Below are 20973 nucleotides of genomic sequence, written 5' to 3'. Positions count from 1 at the left end.
GCAGATAAAGGTGGCAACACAGTGTTGTTGACAAGGTCACTTTATTTGAATGAAGCCATCAGACATCTTTCTGATGTTAATACTTACAGGAAGCTTAAAAATGATCCCACAGGAAAATTTAAAAATGATCTTCGTTCTTTTCTCAGGAGATATGTCGAATTAGGGGTCATCCCCAAGAAATTAGCAGAACGCTTGCTACCGGAGTTCCCCAAAAAACCCTTTTGGTACTGTATTCCTAAAATACATAAGTCTATGTCTTGCCCTCCCGGCCATCCCATTGTGTCCGGGATAGGGTCTCTCACTGAACCTCTCTCCAATATATGGATTGGCTGCTTCGTCCTCTTCTTGGCGACATGCCCTCATATATAAAGGACACTAAAGATTTTTTGAATGTTGTCAATGATTTTGAATGGCAGCCTGGTTTTTCTCTTGTGTCCATTGATGTGGAAAGTCTTTATACTAAGATTCCCCAGGATCGAGGGGTAGATGTTATAAGGAAAATTTTAGCCACAACGGACAAAGACGCTGCATTCATTGACTTTGTATGTGAGGGGATCCGTTTTGTTTTGAGACACAATGCATTTAAATTTCAGAACACTTGGTACTTACAACAGGTTGGGACCGCGATGGGGACTCCGGTGGCGTGCACTTTCGCCAATCTTTTTTGGCTGTTTTTGAAAACAGGCATATCTAGTCACTTTCTAACGTCTTTTTGAAACACATCCAGATGTATATTAGATATGTGGACGATGTATTCATTGTGTGGGACGGTCCCCCAGATGTATTTGACAATTTTGTGGAGTATCTTAACAATTTAGGTGACATGAATATGTCATTTACTTCCAAATTTGGGGGCACCTCAATTGAATTTTTGGACTTTTTTTAGAGGTTAGAGAGGGTTCTCTCTTTACTTCAGTTTTTCGTAAACCATCATCCACTAATGCCATGCTTCATTATGACAGTTATCACCCTTTTTACATGAAAAATTCTTTACCGTATAGTCAGTTTCTTAGACTAAAACGTATAAATAATACCCAGAAAGGCTTTGATAATCAATCGCAAGAATTATATAACAGATTTTTGAAGAGGGGTTACCCTGAAAACCTGCTAAAAAAACACAGAACAGGTTTAATCAGAACTCAAGTGGTGAGGCGAATAAAAGGGTTAATTGCAAGAAGTATGAAAAGAGGTTTGTTTTTTCGTTTGATTTTGGTCCTATGGACGAGGCAGTCAGGTCTGCAATCCGTAAAAATTGGCACATTTTAAGTCACGATACTGATTTATCAGAAGTGGTGGAGAGAGGACCCCTTTTTGCTTGTAGGAAAAGCGTCAGTTTAAAGGATATTCTTGTACATAATCGCATGGAAGACCCACATAGTAATTGGCTCAATTTGATGCCCCCCAAAAGGTAATTATCGATGTGGGCAGTGTCCGCTTTGTTCTCATCACATTCTTGACCGTTGTTTACGTAAAGGTGCGGTAACTCATTATGTCACTGATTTTATTTCATGCAAAACCACTCATGTTGTTTATGTTTTATTTTGTCCTTGTAAGTTTTTTTTATATAGGGAAAACTATACGTCCTCTTTATGTTAGGTTTAGGGAGCACTTCAATTCTATTTTGACAGGCAAAGGGGTCCCTAGCCTTATTAACCATATGAGAGAAGCACACGGTGGCAATCCCGATGCATTATCATTTGCTGGCATAGAAAGGGTTACTCTACCCTCACGGGGAAGTGATCTAATACGAATTTACTGAAACGAGAGGCCAGGTGGATTATGCAAACCTGTGCTTTGGAGCGTACGGGACTCAATGAGAGGACTGATATGTCTGTTTTCTTGTGAAATGGAAAAAAAAAATTTTTGTAAAAAAATTTTTTTGGTAAAATTTTTTTTTTGTGAAAAATCATTATTTTTTTGCCTTTTTTCGGCTTGTGGTTTCTTTTTTCTTTTTCCTTTTGTATTTATGGTACTATTATATGTATTATATATTTTTGTTTTCACTAATGTGAACTATGTATATATTTTTTTGTTGTTTTGTTGATTGCTCAGCAGGTGAGCGGAACCAGTGGGAGGGGTCCTGACTTCTGGTTGTGGGTATTTCCTCCTTGGTCGGCTGCAGCTCACCATGTAACCTGTGGAAGCGCTTTTGTAGCGCGAAACAATCGTCGTTGCTATCTCCTTTTTGCACCCGTTCTCCCGCTGATATGCTTTTACAATAAAGCCTTCACTACAGTACCCGGTGAGTGCCGCTCTTTTCTACTATTTTTTGCATCCATATAAATGTCCCACCCTGTAGATGCTATAGTGTGATGGGTGTACTTGATGCAAAAACTTAAGGGAGGATGGCACCAGGCCTTGGTGTGCTTTCTGTGGCAAAACTTTGGCTTTCAGTATACCGCTAATGGGCGCGACCCTCTCAGAACTGAATGTGGCTCGTGACCATTTCTCAGAACTGAATGTGGCTCATGACTATCTCTCAGAGCTGAATGTGGCTCTCAAGGTAAGACGGTTTAGGGACCACTACTATAAGTTTTAGAACTGCAATGGGTAATCAGGAAATAATTTTAGTATAATTTCACAAGTTCATGTCTTGATGAGGATTTAGGCTCTCTCTAGAACATCAGCTGTGACTCATTAATTAATATACCTGCAAGACATAGCCCATGAACTTAGTCAGGCATTCTATGGAACACTCACATTTTACAAATTATTGAGTGTATTTCTTGAGCAAAAAGGTCAACCTAAGTAAGAGTTTTAATTCTAAAGTTGAACTTTCTTTGTTCCCAGAATAATGTTTTTGCAGAAATGTCATCTTTATCGTAAAGTTAGTAAATAGTGATGGGCGAAACCATGGGATGTTTGGGTCCAGCGGGTTCAACTGAACAGTTTTAAAAAGTTCGGATTAAGTAGCAGAACAGTACCCGAATCCAGACCTGATTCAGATGAATGGAGGGACCCAAATATCCGTTATCCATCCCAAACCAGCTAACACTGGCTTTGATCAGTGGTGATATCATTACCACCAGTCAGAGCCCTGCGACTCCCATGCTGTCAGATGACAGCGTGAGCAAGCAGCTGTGACTGGAGGGAAAAAGTTTACTTCCGGTCACCGGCGTAACTACTTCCATCACCTTACACCTGGTGTAGCTAATAACAACGAGAGCAGGCACTGGCTGATGACAGTATTCATCAGCCAGCGCCTGCACTATGAATAAATAAATGGAGTGGATTCCCCACTATTTTTGATAACTAGCATGGAAAAACTGACAGCTGCGGGCTGAAACCCTCTGCAGTCAGCTTTATCATGAATAGAGCAGTCCCCATGCTGTTTTTTTTTCAAATTATTTAAATATATTGTTTATTAAAAACGGCATGGGGTCTCCCCCATTTTTGACAACCAGCCAAGCTAAAGCAGACAGCTGGGGGTTGGTATTTTCAGGCTGCTAAAGGGTCATGGATATTGGCATATATAGCAGCCTGCAGCCATCCCAGAAAAAATGCATCTATTAGATGCGCCAATTCTGGTGCTTTACCTGGCTCTTCCCACTTGTCCTGTGAAAGTGGCAAGTTGGGTTAATATTTGTGAGGTTGATGTCAGCTGTTTTATGGCCGCTGACATCAAGCCTACAAGTTAGTAGTGGATAGGTGTCTAACTAACCCCATAGTCAGATTGTAAATAAACACAGAGTCAGAATAAAGTCCTTTGTTGAAATTAACCCCTTCATGACCAGAGCTTTTTCTTTTTTGCATTTTCATTTTTTTGCTCTACTTCTTCCCAGAGCCATAACTTTTTTATTTTTCAGTCAATATGGCCAAGTGAGGGCTTGTTTTTTTGCGGCACAAGTTGTACTTTTGAAAGACGCCATTAGTTTTAACATATTGCATACTGGACAACAGAAAAAAAATTCAAAGTGCGGTGAAATTGCAAAAAAAGTGCAATCCCCCTGGTTTTTTGAGTGTTTTTTTCACCATGTTCATTAAGTGCTTTAAGTGATTAGCCACTATGATTCTCCAGGTCATTACGAGTTCATAGACACCAAACATGTATAGGTTCTTTTTATTTAAGTGGTGAAAAAAATTCCAAAGTTTCACTGCTTGAATGCTTTTCCAGATATTTGATTCCCAAACATAGTAATTCATTTCCACTCAGTTCCACATTGTGAGGTAAGTGGCGCTGGTGTCATAACTACAGTTATCTGCTGGGTCACGTGACAAGCAGAGACCATTAGAGTAACAAAGGTGCAATACCTGTTGCTTATGCAACCCAGCAGGTTTCTGTGACATAACTCAGGAGAAATGCATTACCCCGTCATCTTTTCCCACAAAAAACAAGCCGCCATACAGCGCCATCAGCAGAAGAATAAAAAAGTTATAGCTCTCAAAATGTGGTGATGCAAAAACTAATTTTTGCAATGAAAAGCGTCTTTTAGTGTGTGACAGCTGCCAAACATAAAAACCCGCTATAAAAACCCACTATAAATAGTAACTCAAGCACCCCTTTATCACCTCCTTAGTTAGGGAAAAATAATAAAATTAAAAAATGTATTTATTTCCATTTTCTCACTAGGGTTAGGGTTGGAGCTAAAGTTAGGGTTAGGGTTGGGGCTAAAGCTAGGGTTAGGGTTGGGGCTAAAGTTAGGGTTAGGGTTGGAATTATGGTTAGGGTTGGGATTAGAGTTTAGGGTGTGTTAGGGTTAGATTTGTGGTTAGGGTTATAGTTACGGTTGGGATTAGGGTTAGGGGTGTGTTGGGGTTAGGGTTGGAGTTAGAATTGGGGGGTTTCTACTCTTTAGGCACATCAGGGGCTCTCCAAGCATGATATGTTGTCTGATCTCAATTCCAGCCAATTTTGCATTGAAAAGTCAAGCGGCGCTCCTTCCGAGCTCTGTCATGTGATCAAGCAGTGGTTTACCCCCACATATGGGGTATCAGCATACACAGGACAAATTGCACAACAACTTTTGGGGTCCAATTTCTCCTGATACCCTTGGAAAAATAAAAATTTGTGGGCAAAAATATCATTTTTGTGAAAAAAATATGATTTTATTTTTACGGCTCTACATTATAAACTTCTGTGAAGCACTTGGGGGTTCAAAGCGCTCACCACACATCTAGATAAGTTCCTTAGGGGGTCTCTTTCCCAAAATGGTGTCACTTGTGGGGTTTTTTCACTGTTTAGGCACATCAGGGGCTCTCCAAACGTGATATGGTGTCCAATCTCAATTCCAACAAATTTTGCACTCCTTCCCTCCCCTTACGAGTTCTGCCATGCACAGAAACAGTGGTTTACCCCTACATATGGGGTAACAGCGTACTTAGGACAAATTGCACAAGAACCTTTGTGGTCCAATTTCTCCTGTTACCCTAAGTAAAATAAAGCAAATTGGATTTTTTTTAAACATTCCAAAAAGTCCTGTAAAGCACCTGAAGGGTTAATAAACTTCTTGAATGTGGTTTTGAGTACCTTGAGGCGCACAGTTTTTAGAATGATGTCACTTTTGGGCATTTTCTGTCATATAGACCCCTCAATGTCACTTCAAGTGTGAGGTGGTCCCTAAAAAAATGGTTTTGCAAATTTTGTTGTAAAAATGAGAAATCGCTGGGATATGTTATTTATTAACTACTAGCTGAAGAGCCCAGCGCTGCCCGGGCATAGTAATTAACTGTGGTTATAATTATCCTCCATCCCATAGTCCCGTGCCCATATACCCATCATACGTATCCACGATCCCATAGGCCCGTGCCCATATACCCATCATACATATCCTCCATCCCATAGTCGAGTGCCCATATACCCATCACACATCCTCCATCCCATAGTCCCATGCCCATATACCCATCATACATATTCTCCATCCCATAGTCCCATGCCCATATACCCATCAAACATATTCGCCATCCCATAGTCGAGTGCCCATATACCCATCACACATCCTTCATCTCATAGTCCAATGCCCATATACCCATCATACATATCCTCCATCCCATAGTCCTGTGCCAATATACCCGTCATACATATCCTCCATCCCATAGTCCCGTGCCCATATACCCATCACACATCCTCCATCCCATAGTCCCGTCCCCATATACCCATCATACATATTCTCCATCCCATAGTCCAGTGCCCATATACCCATCACACATGGTCCATCTCATAGTCAACCATTATGACATCATAATGAGCGGCGGGGCTTGCAACCTATGATGAAATCAGCATCGCCATGGTAACCATTGTGACATCATAATGAGGGGCGGGGCTTGATACGCACACACTGTTTCCCCATTATGTAGATAGGGGCATTATGACATCATAATGAGGGGCGGGGCTTGACACGCACACACTTTTTCCCCAGTATGTAGATTGGGGCAAAATTGTTTGGTGAATTGGAACGCGCGGGGTTAAAATTTCGCCTCACAACATAGCTTAGGATGCTCTCGGGGTCCAGACGTGTGACTGTGCCAAATTTTGTGGCTGTAGCTACGACGGTGCGGATGCCTATCCCTGACATACACACACACACACACACACATACATACATACATACATACATACACACTTTGAGCTTTATATATTAGATTTTGTGTGATATGACTAACTTAAGGGCATGAAAACTAAAAGTTTGAAAATTGCAACATTTTTTAAATTTTCGTCAAATTTCCATTTTTTTCACAAATAAACGCAAGTCATATCATAGAAATTTTACCACTAGCATAAAGTAAAATATGTCGTGAGAAAACAGTCTCAGAATCACCAGGATCCGTTGAAGCGTTTCAGAGTTATGACTTCATAAAGTGACAGTGGTCAGAATTGTAAAAATCGGCCTGGTCATAAAGGTGAAAACAGGCTTTGTCTTAAAGGGGTTAAGTTGAGGCATAAAGGTTGAGCTGGCAATTAACCCCATAGTGACAGAGCCAATTTGGTACTTAATGACCAAGCCAATTTTTACAATTCTGATCACTGTCACTTTATGAGGCTACAACTCTAGAACGCTTCAATGTATCCCACTGATTCTGAGACTGTATTTTGTGACATATTGTACTTCATGTTAGTGGTAAAATTTCTTCAACACAACTGCCTTTATTTATGAAAAAAACTGAAATTTGGCAAAAATTTTGAAAATTATGCAATTTTCAAAATTTTAATTTTTCTACCCTTAAATCAGAGTAATTTCACACAAAATGGTTAATAACATTTCCCACATGTCAACTTTACATCAGCACAATTTTGGAAACATAATTTTTCTTTATTAGGACATTATGAGGGTTAAAAGTTGACCAGCGATTTCTCATTTTTCCACCAAAATTTACAAAACCATTTTTTTGGACCCACCTCACATTTGAACTGAGTTTGGAGGGTCAATATAACAGAAAATACCCAAGAATGACACCATTCTAAAAACTGCACCCCTCAAGGTGCGCAAAAAACACATTCAAGAAGTTTTTAAACCCTTCAGGTGCTTCACGAAAACTAAAGCAATTTCATTTTTTTGCAAAAAATTTACTTTGGAACCATTTTTCTTATTTTCACAATGGTATCAGGAGAAAATGGACCACAAAATTTGTTGTGCAATTTCTCCTGAGTTCGCCAATACCCTGTATGTCAGGGAAAGCCACTGTTTGGGTGCATGACAGGGCTCAGAAGGGAGGGAGCACCGTTTGACTTTTTGAATGTAAAATTGGCTGAAATCAATGGTGGCGCGATGTCGTGCTTGTAGACCTCTGACCTAAACAGTGGAATCCCCCCAATTCTAACTCCACGTCTATCACGGTGATGAAAATGAACCTATAGGATAAATTTCCTATTGTTGTCAGATGCCGGCCGGCAGGTCTTGGTAGAGAAGAAGAAGACACCGGCGGCAGGGGGAGTTCACGGGGGGGGGGGGAATGCAGGGACTTCGGAGGTACCGGGGATCGCATAACAGATGAGAGAGAAATTAAATGGTAAATTGGACTTTAATTTTTTTTGCGGTCACCATTATTCCATGAATAACAGCGAGCGCAACACCGGGATCAGTAAAAACGGACATAAATCATGTTCTCTGGGGTCTCCGCTACACCCGGTAGCCGAGACGCCGGAGAAATTCCAACTCTGGGGGGCGCTATACACTTATTTCTCAGTGACGTTAAAAAGCAGCACTGAGACATAAGTACCCTTAAATGCCGCCGTTAAAAAGGCGTATCGGTGGTCATTTAGGGGTTAAGGGTATGTATGTATCAATAACAATCTAAGTGACTGTAATCAATGTCTGACTATAAAGAGTCAATGTGAATTTCATCCATGATTTTCACTGCTGGATATTAAATATGGAAACAGTCAAAATATATGCGGGAAGAAGTTCAACTTCATACATTAGAAAAAAGAATGAAAAGGATATCCAAAGATTTAACCCCTTAATTAAAAATTCTTTTAATGAAATCATCACACCAAGTTTTTGACAACATTTATTAATCTGCAAATCAAAAAAAAAATCATGCTCTGCAAAAAAAAAATAAAATAAAAAGACAACAATATACATACTACATACCTCTCCATCAGGTCCCCCGCTGCAATCCATCACAAGGGGTTAACTAGTTTACAATGGGGAACTCTGCTAATGCTACTGGCCCCGCTGTAAACCACTGCAGAATGAATGAATTCATCTCTGCGCAAGCGCCCCGACTGACCGGCGATGAACTAATAAGCGTGGGGAAGTTTGTAAACTTTTTCCCATGATGTCAGTTCACCGCCGGTCAGGCAGGGAGTCTGCGCAGCCTCAGTGACTACCGCTGATGTCAGTGAGGCTGTGCAGAGTCCCTGGCTGACCTGAAATGAACTCGATAGCGTTGGAAAGTTTCAGAAAGAATGGTGTTGTAAAAATGAGAAGTTGCTGGTCAACTCTTACCCCTTATAACTTCCTAACAAAAAAAATGTTGGTTCCAAAATTGTGCTGATGTAAAGTAAACATGTGGGAAATGTTACTTATTAAGTTTTTTGTGTGCCATATCTCTGTGATTCAAGGGCATAAAAATTCAAAGTTGGAAAATTGCGAAATTTTCTAAATTTTTGCCAAATTTTCGTTTTTTGTCACAAACAAACACAAGTTATATGAATGAAATTTTACCACTAACATGAAGTACAATATGTCACGAGAAAGCATTGTCAGGATCACTGGGATCCATGGAAGCGTTCCTGAGTTATTACCTCATAAAGGGACAGTGGTCAAAATTGTAAAATTGGCCAGGTCATTAACATGCAAACCACCCTTAGGGGTAAAGGGGTTAATATAAGGTATATAAGAGGATTTTAATATTTTAAAATTAATATTTTGTCATTAATAAATAAGAAACACAGCACCTAATGGAAAAGAATATTCATTTTGCAACATTGCAGCCAAATCATGTGGGTCACTGAAACATAATGAACATGCTAGTTTGATACTCATGATTCATTGTCACGCAAACAGTAGTGGGTGTAATTATACAGTTCCTCTATGTCAGGAAGCAATAGATACCTTGATGGTATTAATGTGTCACGACTGAAGAGCAAAAACAAGCCTTGCCCTTATCAGTCTGGATTTGCTACTGATTTCCCACAATACTTTGTGAAAGTAAAGGTTATGAACAACACAAACCTGTTTCTACACATGCCTTTGTAACTCGGTCACCTTAGCGCACCTGTACTGCTTTACACAATCAAATATTTAGACATCATTAGGAACATGCAGTTATTGATTTTACTATTAAAAATGAAGCCATTACAAATAATTACCAGATTTGTATTTGTGTTAATATTTGCTGACAAATCCTTTAGGCTCATATTTGTGCCTATCAAGGCAAGAGATGAGTTATTCAAGGTTCAAGGTAATTCAAATTCACCTAGAAGTTTACAAAAAATTCAGATTTGCCTGAATCTAAATGTTTTTGCATTTCACTTGGGCTACTTTAAAAATTGATATACTCATGGGCCCTGTCCTCCTACGCAGACCTACTCTGGTCATCTTTTATTTGTCTGGTCACTGGTGCGATCTCTTCAAAGGCATCTTTTGCACCTCTTTCTCTGTGTGGAGCACCCTTCTACTACTATGCTACAATATGATTGCTAGTTTACAATATTCATTTGTAAAGTCTGAAGATCATGTGTCAGCAAGGTGACCACCTGAACTGGACCGAGTTTTCTAGCTCAACACCTACTTACATCATATACCCTCCAAAATATAAAAAAAAGACATAAATGAGGTATCGCTTTAATCGTTAACTGCTTTATCAATTTTACCACATGCGTTACAGTATAAACACCCCCTTCCCAAAAAAAAAGAAATTCATAAATTGCTGTTTTTGTTCATTCTGCCCCAAAAATCAGAATAAAAAGCAATCACAAAACATCATGTGCCCGAAAATAGTACCAATAAGAACGTCAACTCATCCTGCAAAAAACAAGGTATCACATGGCTCTTTGGCCAAAATATGGAAAAATTATAACTCTCAAAATATGGTGATGCAAAAACTATTTTTTGCAATAAATAGCATCTTTTAGTGCGTGACAGCTGCCAAACATAAAAACCCACTATAATGCCTCTTTCACACGTCCTGATATTTCCGGTACTGAAGATGTCAGTGTCTGTGTGTGTAATACTTGCAGCACACGTGTGGCATGCGTGTGCCTCCTCAGTACCACAAGGACAAGCGCCAGGGAAGAAGAAGTGTTACAGTAAGTGCTGTTCCCCGGTACCGAGTGCTGAACACGGCTCTTATTATTCTCCCCTGCTCTGACGGCGATCGGAGCAAGCAGGGGACAATGATGAGAGTCATATTCAGCACCTGGCGCCGGGGAACAGCGCTTACTGTAACGCTTCTTCCCCGGCGCCAATGCGTGACACATGGGGGATTTCCACTGTTTAAGCACATCAGGAGCTCTCCAAATGCAACATGGCATCCTATCTCAATTTCAGCCAATTTTGCCTTGAAAAAGTCAAAAGGCGCTCCTTCCCTTCCGAGCTCTGCCAGGCGCCCAAACAGTGGTTCCACCCCCACATATGGGATATCAGCGTGCTCAGGACAAATTGCACAATAACTTTTGGGGTCCAATTTTTCCTATTACCCTTGGGAAAATAAAAAAATTTTAATCTGAATTTGGATCTGTAATTTTTTTATGAAAAAAAGTTAAATGTTCATTTTTTTAAAAAACATTCCAAAAATTTCTGTGAAGAACCTGAAGGGTTAAATGTGGTTTTGAGCACCTTGAGTGGTGCAGTTTTTAGAATGGTGTCACTTTTGGGTATTTTGTATCATACAGACCCCTCAAAGTGACTTCAAATGTGATGTGGTCCCTAAAAAAAAGGTGTTGTAAAAATGAGAAATTGCTGTTTAAATTTTAATCTTTATAACTTCCTTACAAAAAAAAAATTTTGGTTCCAAAATTGTGCTCATGTAAAGTAGACATGTGGAAAATGTTACCTATTAAGTATTTTTTGTGACATATTTGTGTGATTTAAAGACATGAAAATTCAAAGTTGGAAATTTGTGAAATTTTCAAAATTTTTGCCAAATTTCCATTTTTTTTCCACAAATAAACTCAAGCTATATGAATGAAATGTTACCACTATCATGAAGTACAATATGTCACGAGAAAACAAGACAGAATCACCGGGATCCATGGAAGCGTTCCAGAGTTATTACCTCATAAAGGGACAGTGGTCAGAATTGTAAAAATTGGCCCGGTCATGAACGTGCAAACCACCCTTGGGGGTAAAAGGGTTAATCAAATAGCTGCAGCTGTTTTATCTACCCAAAAATTGGCTACAGGGCATAGTTTCTGGGAAAAGAGCTGCAAAACATCTAATCCTTAAAACTCCAAGCCTCAAAACTTCAGCAGCAAAATTATTTGGAAAGATGAAACGAAAATTAAATGTTATTTACTTGTCATAACCATAATGGTGCTTTATAGACAAGACCGACATTGCTACCATGAAGCATGAGCTGTGGATGTGTACGTGAGCAATAATGGCACAGGGAATTTATTCAAACCTTGAGGCTGGATAAATGAAGCTTCTTATCAGAAAATACTGGCGGAGAAGCTATACATGTAGTGCACTTGGTGTTTCTAGTGTGACAATGATCCGATAAATGAGTTCAAGATGACCCTTCAGTGACTGAAAAAGAAGAAAAGTGAAGCTTTTTGAGTGTCATTTAGGAACAAACTAAATGATACGGTAATGCAGTGAATATATACATTCTGTAGGACATTAACAAATGGAATACAAATAAAATCTCCTAAAAATGTGTTGTGCAATGTATCAACTGGTTGTAGCAGCCAAAAAGAAAGCACAATAGCACAAAGGTACCTGCAAGTAATCCACTGACATCTAAAAAATGTAACGTCCCAGTATGCACTGATGTATTACTGCAATAATCCGCCTTCAATTTGGGCAGGTTCAGCCTGTACTTAAAAGAGAACCAGTCATCTATGTCAGCATGTTGAGGCTTAGTAAATGTGTTCCACATGAAATACCAGTTCTGAAGCCTCTTATATCTTATTGTGCAGTTACTCTGTTATTACTACTTGAAAATTATGGATAAATTGGCAACTAGTTTGTTACCCCTGTCATATAGATGAGTCCATACACAGTGAGTGTATGATCGGACATTGTAAGACTGTGTAAGAACACCCCCCCAAATAGAAACACCCAGTTGTCTATTTATTCAAATAATTCTAGTAGAAGTAACAGAGGAACGTCACAACAGTGATATAACAAGATACCCCGCAATCGTTATATTGTGGTTGTGGGATTTATAATTATTGGTTGACTCAGACATCTCAGGTGAGCAGAAAGCACACTATCCACCATCAGTCTTAGCTATGTAAACCATTTTGATGTATAGGGTGTGGCAGGGATAAAGAATGTCAACTTCATACACGTGCGGCTTTTTAACAAGGAAAATACTAAAGGAACACTGAAGGTGACCTACTTCTGATGAATCATACAGATTAAATGTAATCTCAGAATATGCCACAACAAGAGAAGCATCTAACTAAATACCAAACGTGTATCTAATGTGCCGACTAGTATCTGCTCAGCATGACTTTTCATGAACACTAAAGACTTGGCAGTGGTCTCCTTTCAGAAAGTTGTATTGTTCTAACAAACATATCGGTTTTGCCTCCTGTCTATTACAATCACATGGCTACATTGCATTATGGGAAGAGTGCAAAGATATGACCACAAATAAGTGTTAGGCCAGTTTCACACAACCTACTTTCATGGTCCGCGTAAGCACATCAATATTTGGATTGGCCGCAAGTCTCCAGACTAATGATGACTAGAGTTGAGCAAAACGGGTCGGTCAATTTAAAAAATCGCCGACTTTCGCCAAAGTCGAGTTTCATGAAACGAAACCCGACCATAGCGGGAGGTCGGCCATGATGTCAGTGACCTGAGCGCCAAAGTCGCGTTTCAAATGATGCTTCCAGTGCCTTTTTTCAGCCAATGATAGAGGACGCACACTGTGGGCAACCCGATGACATAGGCAGCGGCCAGCACCATCTTAGAGAAGGGCATTGAAGTGATTGGCTGGCTTTGTGTGGCGTCACAGTGGGTATAAAAGGCTGTGAATGCCGACCGCCATCTTACTTCTGCCGATCTTACAATAGGGAGAGGTGCTGCTGCTGATTCTGAACAGGGAGAGCGTTAGGCAGGGAAGAAGAAAAAAAAACCTGCTTCTGCTGATAGCGCTTTTCACTGTACAGTTAGTGTGCAGTGAAAGGGGAGGATTTTTGTTGTGTGCAGCAGCGCTGGTGGTGATTAGGCTGCCTTTTAAGGCTACCTGCTAGCTGCATTGCTGTGTGTACACTGCTGTTCAAACTGCTTTTTTCAAAGCACTCCAAATTTTATTATTTTGTCCTGGTGAGTTACTGAGCGTTTATTTTTTCACACACCGTCTAGCGGTGTACGCACCTCACACACTACCGTGTACCGGCTGGTATCACGGACAAATAGAAGCTTTCTGGGTGTGACTCTGGAAGAAAAAGCTGAGGAGTTTGTCCGTTTTTCCAGACCTACACCTTAGAGTCGTTGTCACGAGGGCTTAGTTCCACTAAGGCTGTAATACCCGGGGCCCCTGTGATGTCCCTATAACTAGGGGAAACCCTGTCTGACCCTCAACCCAGGGTTTTTGCTGATGGTGCAAATGCCTGAGCCTCCAACCTTTCCTTGTCTCCTGCTCAGCCCTGCACTTAACCCTCCACCCTCCACCCAGTGAGGAGTCACACCACCAAAACCCCTACACAAATTATGACAGACAGGGAGAACTTAAACTGCACTGCGCCGCACACACACAGGAATATACAGTAATGTGAACAGGGCACAACTAAACACAAATAGGGGAAGAAGAAAGGATAACGACGGATCATACACCACCAGATACGAATCTCTCTCTCTGCAACACCTCCACTCCAGACCGGAACCACTTGGTATGAAACACAAGCTATAATTGGTGACGCCCATAGGCCAGCATGACTATTTAAAGACCGTGGGCGTGACTAACCATCCAACCTGGTCTCCAGCAGGATTAACCCCCGAGAGCCTGAAGATCAAGCCGGCGCCACTGAGGCTATAGTGGCTGGAGGTAGAACTACCTCTGCCTGCCGGATGCTGTGGTGTGAACAGCATCCGACATGACATTACCCCGTCTTCTACGAGGGACCTCCGGACCCTCAAAACTCATAGGACCCGGCTTGTCCGGATGACGACGGTGAAAAGAACTGACCAGCCGATCCGCATGTATGTCTGAGGCTGGAACCCAAGACCTCTCCTATGGACCATACCCCCGCCAGTGCACCAAATACTGAAGAGTACGGCGTACTACTCGAGAGTCCACTACCTTGGCGACCTCAAACTCTAAATCGCCATCCACCATGACTGGAGGTGGCATAGGCGTTGTGTCCACCAAGCCTACCACCTTTTTCAATAAAGCCCTGTGAAACACGTTGTGTATCTTGTACACCGCAGGAAGTTCCAACCGATAAGCCACTGGGTTAATGATGGCATGATGGCAGAAATCCTAAAAGGCCCAATAAACCTTGGACCCAGTTTTAAAGATGGAATTTTGAGTTTTATGTTCTTCGTAGCTAACCACACCCATTCACCCACACACAGGTCCGGACCTGGCACGCGTCTACTGTCAGCCACCCGTTTGTACCTGGCACTCATGCTCAACAAACGCTGTTTCACCCGCTTCCAGACTGATGACAATTGGGCTCCTAGCTGATCCTCCTCCGGGACACCCCCCGAGTCACCCTGACGTAAGGTACAAAACTGAGGATGTTGACCGTACACACAAAAGAATGGAGACTCTCCCGATGACTCTTGGCGGTGATTATTTAACGCGAATTCGGCCAGAGGAAGGAAAGTAGACCACTCCTCCTGGTTGTCGAACACAAAGCATCGTAAATACTGTTCTAGATTTTGGTTCATGCGCTCAGTTTGTCCATTAGACTGTGGATGAAACGCCGATGAATGTGACAACTTGATCCCCAAACGTGAGCAAAAAGCTTTCCAAAACCTCGCCACAAATTGAGTACCCCTATCAGATACTATGTCCAACGGTACTCCGTGGAGTCTGACCACCTCCTTCACAAATACCTGAGCCAACGTCTTAGCATTGGGCAATGAAGACAATGCCACAAAATGCGCCATCTTAGAAAAACGGTCAACCACCACCAGGATCACCGTGTTCCCCGCTGAGGCTGGCAAGTCAGTGATGAAATCCATGGACAGAAATTTCTGTCCCCCCAGAGGCTGTAGCGTGCCAGCAGGACGGGTACGGGGTGACTTAGCCCTAGCGCACGTGATGCAAGCTGCCACGTATGAGACCACGTCCTGCCGGATTTTGGGCCACCAGAAACGACGCGATACCAGCTCTAAGGTGCCCCTTACCCCTGGATGACCAGCCAGTACCGAGTCGTGGTGTTCCTTCAACACCTTAAGCCGAAGATGCAGGGGTACAAATGATTTGTTGGCGGGAAGTCCTGGTGGTACCTCCTCTTGGGCCTCGGCAATCTCCGCCTCTACGTCGTGAGAGCCGAGACCACTACCCCTTTCTGGAGGATGGGTACCGGCTCTTCCCGAGGTTCTCCCCCCGGAAAACACCTAGACAAAGCATCCGCCTTGGTGTTTTTAGCCCCGGGACGGTAAGTCACAAGAAAATTGAAAAGAGTAAAAAACAATGCCCAGCGAGCCTGCCTAGGAGACAGACGCTTGGCCGACTCCAGATAGAGCAGATTCTTATGGTCGGTGATGACTGTGACCTGGTGAGCCGCCCCCTCCAAGAAGTGTCGCCATTCCTCAAAAGCCAGTTTGATGGCCAACAACTCCCTGTTGCCGATATCATAATTCCGTTCGGCCGGCGACAGCTCCTTGGAGAAGTAGGCGCATAGATGCATCTCGCTCAAGGACGAGCCTTGAGACAGTACTGCCCCCACTCCCACCTCCGACGCATCATCCTCCACCACAAAAGGTTTAGACACGTCTGGTTGCACCAGAATGGGGGCTGAAGCAAAACTATTCTTCAGACGCTCAAATGCACGTATAGCCACCTCAGGCCAGTTCGCCAGATCGGCACCCTTTTTTGTCATGTCCGTGAGCGGTTTGGCGATAGTCGAAAAGTGTTTTATAAATTTCCTATAATAATTCGCAAACCCAAGGAACCGCTGGAGTGCTTTCAGACTCTCCGGCCTCTCCCATTGCAGCACCGCTTGCACCTTAGCAGTGTCCATTTTAAACCCGGCTGCGGACACAATATATCCCAAAAAGGGCAACTCCTGGACAAAAAATAAACATTTTTCCAGCTTAGCATAGAGCTGGTTCTCCCGGAGCAACTGTAACACCTGCCTGACATGCTCCAAATGAGTGTCCCGATCGCTAGAATAAATGAGGATATCATCCAGGTATACAATCACAAATCTCCCCAGGACATGAGCAAATACATCATTAATAAAATGTTGGAAAACGGCAGGCGCGGTGGTCAACCCAAACGGCATAACCAGACTCTCAAAATGACCCTCAGGTGTGTTAAACGCCGTCTTCCACTCATCCCCCTGACGGACCCTTATGAGGTTATACGCCCCCCTGAGGTCCAGCTTGGAAAACCATTTCGCCCCCGCTACCTGGTTGAACAAATCCGGGATTAACGGCATTGGGTAGGGATCACGGATAGTAATCTGGTTTAACTCTCGGAAATCCAGACACGGGCGTAACCCCCCATCTTTCTTCTTAATGAAGAAAAACCCCGCGGCTACAGGCGAGGATGAAGGCCGGATGTGTCCTTTGCTCAGACTCTCCGCGATGTAGTCTTTCAGAGCTTGTCTCTCAGGACCAGAAATATTAAACATCCTGGCCTTAGGTAATTTGGCCCCGGGTTTTAACCTAATCGCACAGTCATAGGCTCTATGTGGAGGCAGTTCTGAGCAACCCTTCTCAGAGAAAACATCCGCGAAATCCTGCAAAGCCTCCGGCAGGCTGGGTGTCACGGCGGATACACATGTGGCCAAGCAATTGTCTTGGCAGAAACCACTCCATTGTACTATGTCCTGAGTTTTCCAATCAATTACCGGGTTGTGCCTGGACAACCATGGAAAACCCAGGACCATTTGTGCTGGGAGATTACGGAGGACCCTACATGTAACCGACTCAGAATGTAGGACCCCAATGTGGAGTTTCACCTCAGCCACAAACTCCGTAATCTCCCCTTGAGGGAGGGGAACAGCATTAATGGTCACCACCTGTATGGGGTGAGGAAGTCTTTCGATCTTAAACCCGGCGGTGTGTGCAAACTCCTCATCTATGAGATTGGTGGCGGAACCGCTATCCACAAACACTTATATTGGTAGCTCTCTGCCCGCGATAATAACCTTGGCAGAGAGCATACATTGAGATACCATCATGGAGGATATGCATACGCTCAGTTGGGTCTCCTCCATACCCTCTGAGCTTAACAGTTTTCCGCCGATGTGACCCTCTTAGGTAGTACCGGGCAAACGTTAACATAATGACCACTTTTACCACAGTAGAAACATGCTCCGGGCTTCCGGAAGCCCGGAGCGCGACGCTTAACCTGTGCCACGCCAGCAATCTGCATAGGTTCAGGGAACTCATCTACTTCAACCACAGTTGCACCTCTGCTTTCCCCCAGAGGTAGCGTCTCCTGTGCCCCCTGACGAAAACGGCGATCAATACGTATCACCAAACTCATGGCAGACTCCAACGATGCCGGAGTCTCATACATCAGGAGGGCTTGTTTAACCCTCCCTGATACCCCATGAATAAACTGGCTCCGCAGTGCTGGGTCATTCCACTGTGTGTCTACGGCCCAGCGGCGAAATTCCGAACAATAGTCCTCTGCCAAGCGCTCCCCCTGGCGGAGGGTGCGGATTTTAGATTCCGCTAGAGCCAGTCAGGATCATCGTAAATGAGCCCGAGGGCAAAAAAAACATTATCCACAGAATGAAATGTAACAGTCAGCTGGTAAGGAAAATGCCCATGCTTGGGGGTCACCACTCAGTAATGACAACACCAGCCCTACCCGCTGGGCCTCATTACCTGAGGAGATGGGCCACATGCGGAAGTATAACTTGCAGGCCTCCCGAAATACGACAAATTTGCTGCGATCCCCTGAAAATCTTTCTGGCAGCGGAAACTTCGGCTCTGCACCGATACCTGTAGATGCCGTTTGCACCTTCGCTACTACCAGGCCCTGCTGCTGAACTGCCCCTTTCAACTCAGAGACCTGTATGGACAGCGCCGCCAACTGGCGGGTTATGGAATCTAATGGATCCATGGACTCCTGAAAAAATGTGGGACGATTATAATGTCGCGGGGGCTTAGTTCCACTAAGGCTGTAATACCCGGGGCCCCTGTGATGTCCCTATAACTAGAGGAAACCCTGTCTGACCCTCAACCCAGGGTTTTTGCTGATGGTGCAAATGCCTGAGCCTCCAACCTTTCCTTGTCTCCTGCTCAGCCCTGCACTTAACCCTCCACCCTCCACCCAGTGAGGAGTCACACCACCAAAGCCCCTACACAAATTATGACAGACAGGGAGAACTTAAACTGCACTGCGCCGCACACACACAGGAATATACAGTAATGTGAACAGGGCACAACTAAACACAAATAGGGGAAGAAGAAAGGATAACGACGGATCATACACCACCAGATACGAATCTCTCTCTCTGCAACACCTCCACTCCAGACCGGAACCACTTGGTATGAAACACAAGCTATAATCGGTGACGCCCATAGGCCAGCATGACTATTTAACCCCTTCACCCCCAAGGGTGGTTTGCACGTTCATGACCGGGCCAATTTTTACAATTCTGACCACTGTACCTTTATGAGGTCATAACTCTGGAACGCTTCCATGGATCCCGGTGATTCTGACATTGTTTTCTCGTGACATATTGTACTTCATGTTAGTGGTAAAATTTCATTCAAATAACTTGCGTTTATTTGTGAGAAAAACGGAAATTTGGCGAAAATTTTGAAAATTTCGCAATTTTCCAACTTTGAATTTTTATGCCCTTAAATCACAGAGATACGGCACACAAAAAACTTGATAACTAACATTTCCCACATGTTTACTTTACATCAGCACAATTTTGGAACCAAAATTTTTTTTTGTTAGGAAGTTATAAGGGTTAAAAGTTGACCAGCGATTTCTCATTTTTACAACACCATTTTATTTTTAGGACCACATCACATTTGAAGCCACTTTGAGGGGTCTATATGATAGAAAATACCCAAAAGTGACACCATTCTAAAAACTGCACCCCTTAAAGTGCTCAAACCCACATTCAAGAAGTTTATTAACCCTTTAGGTGCGGCACAGGAATTTTTTTGAATATTTAAAAAAAAATGAACATCTAACTTTTTTTCATAAAAAAAATACTTCAGGTTCAATTTTTTTTATTTTACCAAGGGTAACAGGAGAAATTCGACTGCAAAAGTTATTGTGCAATTTGTCCTGAGTACGCAGATACCTGATATGTGGGGGGGGAACCACTGTTTCGGTGCATGGCAGAGCTCAGAATGGAAGTAGCGCCGTTTGACTTTTTCAATGCAAAATTGGCTGGAATTCAGATTGGACGCCATGTCACGTTTGGAGAGCCCCTGATGTACCTAAACAGTGGAAACCCCCTACAAGTGACCCCATTTTGGAAACTAGACCCCCCAAGGAACTTATCTAGATATGTGGTGAGAACTTTGAACCCACAAGGGCTTTACAGAAGTTTATAACGTACAGCGGTACAATTAAAAAATCATATTTTTTCCACAAAAATGATCTTTTCACCCCAATTTTTATTTTCCCAAGGGTAACAGGACCATAAAAGTTATTGTGCAATTTGTCCTGAGTACGCTGATACCTCACATGTGGGGGTAAACCACTATTTGGGCGCATGGCAGAGCTCGGAAGGGAAGCAGCGCCATTTGACGTTTTTGGCTGGAATTGAGATCGGACACCATGTCGCGTTTGGAAAACCCCTGATGTACCAAAACAGTGGAAACCCCCCACATATGACACCATTTTGGAAACTAGACCCCTACGGAACTTATCTAGATGTGTGGTGAGAACTTTGAACCCCCATGGGCTTCACAGAAGTTTATAACATAAAGCCATACAATTAAAAAATCATATTTTTTCCACAAAAATGATCTTTTCACCCTCAATTCTTATTTTTCCAAGGGTAACAGGACCATAAAAGTTATTGTGCAATTTGTCCTGAGTACGCTGATACCCCACATGTGGGGGTAAACCACTATTTGGGCACATGGCAGAGCTCGGAAGGGAAGCAGCGCCATTTGACGTTTTTGGCTGGAATTGAGATCGGACACCATGTCGCGTTTGGAAAACTCCTGATGTACCAAAACAGTGGAAACCCCCCACAAATGACACCATTTTGGAAACTAGACCCCCTAAGGAACTTATCTAGATGTGTGG

The sequence above is a fragment of the Dendrobates tinctorius genome, unplaced genomic scaffold (genome assembly GCF_039654945.1).
Source record: "Dendrobates tinctorius isolate UK_male_01 unplaced genomic scaffold, ASM3965494v1 ptg000128l, whole genome shotgun sequence".
In the NCBI taxonomy this organism is placed as follows: Eukaryota; Metazoa; Chordata; class Amphibia; order Anura; family Dendrobatidae; genus Dendrobates; species Dendrobates tinctorius.
Note: the sequence above shows the minus strand (reverse complement) of the source record.